The 6,906-nt window shown below is 49.4% G+C and overlaps 1 pseudogene; it reads right to left on the reverse strand.

Moving 5' to 3' along the window:
• Nucleotides 1-6,518: 6,518 nt before the first annotated feature.
• Nucleotides 6,519-6,637, reverse strand: LOC112480187 (annotated as a pseudogene).
• Nucleotides 6,638-6,906: the final 269 nt, after the last annotated feature.

A 6,906-nucleotide genomic window follows, 5' to 3' on the forward strand; every position in this document is an offset into this window, starting at 1 on the left:
TATCTCGACCAATGTTGTGACTCTATTTTCACACCTGTGTGGGTGTGACATGGGGAAATACACGAGAAGCTTTCCAAACAGCTGATGGGAAACTGGGAAAATGGAGCGCATGAGCCTGAGGAGCAGAAAGGGGGTGGTTGCGGCCGCGCTGACTGAGACAGACCCAGGAGTCGCTCCAAAGGTTCCGAGGAAGGGAAAGGTGTGGTGGCCATCACTGCAGTTCTCCCCATTGTGCGCACCTGGTGGGACGCACTCCCCAACCCCCAGACGTAGGCATGGCCATGTCTGCTTCATGAGCCATCGTGAGCCGCCGCCTCCCCTGCCCCTGGCTGAGACAAAGTCTCCTGTCACCTATGTCTCTGAGTCGTGAGAATGAGCAGAGCATCCAGCTATACCCGAGTTGGACCTGTCGCATCGACAAGATAATAATGACTTTCATGCAGCTTTTGAGATTTGAGGTCATCTATTTCCACAGCACAGGGAGCACAGAAGGACAGGACGCCAGCACTACTGTGACATTCATCGGTGGTGTCACCATCCGGATGGGCGTCCGAGGCTGTTGATGAGGATTTTGGTTGCCACCTTGGGCATGAATGCTGGGGATGACGGTCACATGTTCCAAAGACAAATGCAAACACCGAGGAGATTCAGTCACCTCCAAGCAGAGACAGAAAATCACCACCCAAAAGTGGATCACCGGCTTACTCTCATATCCAGCTTCATGCTCAGCTCAAAGAGAAAGGAGAGTAATTAGTCTTTTTCGAGTTCTTGCAATACAATGACAAAAAGAATTCTAAAAAATAAATCTCTGGGACTGGAGAGGCAAAAAACCAAGCCGCATTGTTTGTCTCCTTCAATGCACGACAACTAATAATAACAACAAAGAGCACGACTGACTTAGACATTCTTTGTGGTCCTTTAATACCATTGAAAAATACGCCTGTGAAAATGATGGGGAGGTTGTGGGTACCCGCGTGTGCGGGAGCTCGCCTGCACACCTATTGTGTACGCTCTGGAGCCCCGTGGTGTCTTGGCAATAGCAAAGACAATATATAAAGCCCCTCAAAACCAGCTCGATGAAAATTGCAGGGGGAGTAGAGAATGAGAGCTCACTATCTAGGTGCCCAGACCTTAGCTGTTGTCTCTCTCAGTGTGGAAATGTGATACTAATCGATAGCGGAGCCTCGATTTGAAACTTCTCCATTTGCAAGTCCCTGGATTAAGGTTGGAATAGATGCTCGTCAGAAACATACCTAGGATTCTGGAGTTCGAAGCCCCCGCTCTCTGGGTGCCTGAGCCCGCCATGGATAGAGATGTGGAGTTGGGGTATGGAAATATTTGTTCTTAGGGTTGTTTCATAGACTTGACAATGGCAGGAAGTGTGGCGAGATTTATGAACAGATAGAGGGCTGAAGAGATCTGAATGTTCAAGAGAGAAGAAAATTCAGAATACCAAAAAATCAGACAGATAGGGATGGAAACAGCGATATAGAGTGTTTAAAAAAATTAAGGAGGTGATAAAGCAGAACACACTCAGGGTGGACGCAAAGCAAGGAGGAGTTGGTTGGAGGCAGATCAGCCAATCAGGAGCTGGTTAGGAAGACGAGGAACTGGAGGCAGGTCAGCCAATCAGGAGCTGGTTAGGAAGGTCAGCCAATCAGGAGCTGATTAGAAAGAAGAGGAACCCTACCCTGGAACCATGAGGCGAGGTTGGAAAGGAGAAGACTTCCGACTTCCGTGCAAGGACCCTAATGAGGTGTGTTCGCTGAGATGGGGGTGGTGGCTGGTGGAGACAGTAGGCTCATTAGGTGGCCATAGGACACACACAGTAGGCACCCGAGAAATGCTTGTAGAAATTTATGGAGACGTTGCAGCAGACACAACAGTGCCAGCCTTGCACTAGTAGCTTGAAGTGATGGCAGCTATTCCGGAGAATCAGGACTGTAATAAAATCAGCCTTGCAAATCAAAGGGATTGCAAGAGTCAGGGCTCTAAGTTTAGGGACTTATGCGGTGAGGAGCAAAGGCACCCGACCAGAGAGAGAACCTCGCTGGTTAAGGAGCCGAATGTTAGGAAAAGCAGCAGAAAAGGAAGCATGCGAGGAAGAGCAGCTGCTTGAAAAAAGGATCCTTGGGGCTGCAAACTCCCCGGGAAATGCCTCTCTACGCAAATGTGAAATAAAGGCCAATCCTGATAAATAATGAGCCCTGGGCTCTCTGGCAAACAGGTCAATTTTTGTCCTCTGTGTAATGGTCTTGGACCAGCAAGGTCCACTGAAGGGGGATCTTTGTGCAACCTTGATATGCCTCGCACGTGCAGCTAACATTTATTGATTGAGCTCTTAATACGCCCTGTTCTGGGCTGAATGATCGTATCCCCTCCAGAACTCATGTTGAAACTCTAGCCCCCAGCGTGATGGTATTTGGCGGTTGGGGTCTTTGGGAGGTAATTAAGTTTAGATGAGATCGTGAAGGTGGGACCCTCGTGATGGGATTAGTGTCTTACAAAAAGAGAAAGAGGCCAGACTTCCTCTCTGCTCAGCATGCGAGGACACAGAGAGGGGCTGCCATCTGTAAGCAAGGAAGAGGGCTCCCCCAGCACCTGTGCTGATACCCTGGGCTCAGACTTCCAGCCTCCAGAACTGGGTGAAATAAATATCTGCAGTTTAAGCCACCCAGTCCATCGTATTTGTCATCGCAGCCGGAGCCGACTAAGAAAGGCACTAGGTGCTTTACACGAATTAGAAGGCTCGTAATCTTTACGTGTCTAGGTCTTAGCCCCTTTACAGATGAGGCAGCTAAGGCACGGAGAAGCCGTGAGCTAACTGTGTGGGTCCAGGAACTAAATGCAGGCAGATGGGCCCCATTCTCAGCCCTTTCCCCGTGACTGCCTCTTTACGTGGGTGCGTGTGCACTGTGGCTCCATCCAGCAGGCGGGAAGGCCATTGGGACTTTCAGCCTGTGATGTCACAGGAGCCTCCACATCCGGTTCTGGAAGGTGTGAGGCAGGAGTGTGTGAGCTGTGAAGACATGTATGCTGGGTTTGGATCTCAGCTCTGCTTCTTAAGATACACAACCTCAGTTTCCCCTCCGTGTAATCCGTGTGGGGTGTGTTAGAGAAAACGTATACGTAGAATGTTTTGTATTTTGTGTGACACACGATGGGTCTTCTACGAAAAGCATTCGCTCAGTCGATGCTGCTTCCCATCCTAAGCAATGTTACCTCATAGATTCAAGCAGTTCCTGCAGCCTGAGCATCTGCTTCCTCTTGCCTTGGTTTCAGATCTTTACAGCATCCTTGAAACTAATACTTGGCTATGCCTCTTATTCATTCTAGGGGTAGATTTCTCTGTGTTCATTTGGTACAGCCCAGTGGTCGACCTCAAATGGACACCATGGTCTTGACTCTCGAGTCGCTGGCAGAATCAACTAAGTGTCTGGTTTGCAGGCAGAGGAGGGGCTCCATGAGCAAGGCTTGGAGGAAAAGGAGCACTGTGTAAGCAGGGTAAGGTCCAGGCCGTTTGGTTTTGCTGGAGCTTAAATTGCAAAGTGGAGAGGGACTCAGAGCCAGATCAAGGAGGCCCTGTGGTCCACTTAGAGGAACTTGAGCCTGATGCTGCAGGAGACGAAAGACTTTGAGGCTGCTGTATAGGCAGGTGACCTGGTCACATTAGGGAGCTCACGCCAGTAAGTGTGTGGGGAGTAGACAGGAGGAAAGCCTGACCGGAGGCCAGAGGCTGTTTGGAAGCTGCCACCGTGGTCTGGGCAGTAGCTTTGAGAGGGGCCTACGAGATATGGCCCCCTCCTGTCTCCTGGGCTCACCTCCTACCTCTCTGCCTCCTGCTCACTCTGCTCCCGCCTTGCTTTCCGCTTGTCATTCCTCAGACTCCCTAAGGATGTTCCTGCTTCCAGATGTTTGTCCTTCTTTCCGCATCTACCAGACCCTCTTCCCTCAGGTGTCTGCATGGCCTGCAGGTCTCTGCTCAAATACCATCTTATCGCAAGGGGCTTCTCCAAGCACTGCGACAAATAAAACCCTGGCGCCATCATCCTCTCTCCTCTGGTCCTGCTTTATTATTTTCTTCCTTAACATTTATTACTACATGATATTATATTTATCCATTCGTTGATCACCTGTCTCACCTCATGGGAATGAATGTGAGCCGTTGGAGGCTGGGCCAGTGTCTCTTTGGTTCTCTGCTCGACACTCAAAAATGCATTGAATGAATGAATGAACCAGGGAGGTGGCCTGACCTGCTCTGCAACGAGCATTCTGGGGCACGATTCAGTACTGCAGACCTACGCGCACTGGCAAACATTTGAGTTTTGGTTCTAAGCACCAAGCACCAATCTCCTTCCTAAGCGAGGAGCGGGAGCTCATCTTTAGAAATAAGTCCCCGGGGAGTCTTGTGGCAGCGACGGTTTGTAGAGCTGGCCCCGCACAGATAGCTGTGGAGCAACTCGACTCTTGTGAAGGCAGATCCAGGGCTCTTTGTCAGCTTGCGCATTGTTCCTTCCTGTGATGACAGTGTGCTTGAGTGGTGAGTAATTGGAGCCTCAGGGCCACCTTGCGCTTTGTGGATCAGCGTGGCTCTGACACTCCAGGCGAAGTGCCGGTTTAAGAAACAAAACATCTCCAGGTGCTCACAGGAAGGAAGAAGTCAATTAGCGCTTGACATCCGGGGAGCAGATGCTCGCTGGTGAATCTGCCACCTTGGAGGGCTTCACCCCAGTAGGCCTGAGGTGCTTGGAAAATAGTTGCCTTTCATGAAAGATATACTTGAAGGAAATGAAAGGCCCCAGAAAAGCTGGAAGTTTCTGTCCAGTTTTTAGGGACAATGCAGACGGGTTTGCCTGAATTTCACCTTAAGAAGAATGAATACCGGCAGCCTTGACACTACAGCCTAAGAAGGTGACATCGGAAGTTCTGACATCATAGTTTTCCTCTCTCGTTTAGATGCCGGATGGTTCAAAGGGCCTTAGACCTCAGACGCTCCCATCAATTGGAAGACTTCACTCAAATGTCCCACACCGGGAAGTGTAGGAAACAGAATTCCCACGAAACGGCAGGAAACCGCAGGCACCCTCAGAAATGCCACGTCAGGGTCTCTGTAGGTGAGTTTCAAGCATGTAGAGAAGACTCACTCGTGATTAGCTCGGGATGCATTTGGGGAAACCCAGTGCCGGTGAGCTATTTCCCTCCGTGGGAATTCCAAGCGGTTGACAGAGACCGCCAGTGCATGACAAACATGGATGGGAGCGAGACGGCAGACAGTGTTCTCGAGTCTTCTGTCGACGGCGTTATGGTAGGCACTTTTCACGCTTTCACGTTCAACTTTCGTAACACCGCTACAAGATAGATCTTATTCCCGATTTTAAAGGAGAAAACTGTGACGCAGAGAGGTTAACGCAGTTTCCCAAGGCCGCACAGCTGAGAAGCGGCGGGACTGGACTCAGAGTGCATGCTTTCCCTGCTGTACAGTGTGACTTCCCACACCCACACGCACATCGACGGTCAGATTCTCACTGGACCGCCAGGCTTCTGTATGAGCATAACCTATAGGTATGTGGAGGTGGGTCATTGAGAACTTTTTTAAGTGGATGATGATAATGATGTTGATTAGATGTCCAAGTTCTATCAGTTCTTTCTCTAGAGGAAAAAAGAAAATATTTGATTTTAGTTTTCATGAGGATTGAAGGAAAGGTTGGGTCCAGATGGGATTGTGCTGGTTTCCTCTTGGATAGTTGACATTCCTTGGAGAACGTGGACCACCCGAACCCGAAGGTACTGATCACTTTGGACTCCGATGGCTAATAGTATGAGGCGAACCTTTTAGCTTCCTGTGTGGAACAAAGAGCAGAAGCTTCTCCTCCTAAGGCCATTTTCCCCTATGTGAACAGTCTTCAGCAACACGAACAGGGTGAACATCATCCTGGGGGAAAACGCATGGTGAGAGCTTCCGGCTTCTAGTAAAGGTGTAGTAACTCGGTCAGAGTAACCCCTCCATGGACAACAATGATGAAACCTAGAGAAAATGTAAGAAGGCACAAAAGAGCAATCAAAAATAAGCAGAAACCAGAGAGGAATCTATCTTTGAAAGACTAACTACATGGGTGATATTTGTGAGTTTGAGGCTTTGTGCTGGATGGGGAGCTGTAGCTGGCATATAAATTAAGAATATGCAAATTATACCTGCTGGATGAGAAGGCGCAAGCCACCCACCCACCCACTCGGCAGCTTCTTCAGCATCCGAGCTCCCACTTTGGGGCAGTTTCAACACATCCACACAAAGGAAGTAAAGTCACGAGATTTATTACTTACAGATCCCAGAATGGAGGGGAGGTGGGAGGAGCATGCGATCAGCCAGCGGGAGGGGCAGTCCTCTGTCCAAGGTCACCATCAAGTCGGAGGGTAGCAAGCACTTTTTACTTATAAGGTGGTTGAGGTGGAGGCCACCAACTTTTTAAGGGCTCAACTCTAAGTGGTTATTTCATTTATTTTTATTTTTATTTTTCTTACTCCTACAGAACCTAGTCTTCCTAGATGGTCTCCCACCCAAGTACTAACCAGGCCCGACCCTGCTTAGCTTCCGAGATCAGACGGGATCAGGCATGTTCAGGGTGGCTTGGCCGTAGACCTGAGTGGTTATTTTAAAAGCTGCCCTAGGAAAAGCAAAGTGGAAACCTGTGGCGGGAATCCTAAGCTCAGGTTCTATCCTAAAAGTCAGACTCTGGGTGTGAGCAGGGTTGTCCCACTGAACGAGGTCTGGGCAGCAACTCAAATAGTGGTTTTCTCATCATAGGCTTTTCACCTGGAACTCTTAAAACTGAGCATAAAGTGAAGTGGGCAGAAAGCCACAGCTATATTGGCCTGAGGTGTGAGAGGACAGAGTTCAGGACTGGAAGA

This window comes from Pteropus alecto, unplaced genomic scaffold, assembly GCF_000325575.1.
Source record: "Pteropus alecto unplaced genomic scaffold, ASM32557v1 scaffold134, whole genome shotgun sequence".
Classification (NCBI taxonomy): Eukaryota; Metazoa; Chordata; class Mammalia; order Chiroptera; family Pteropodidae; genus Pteropus; species Pteropus alecto.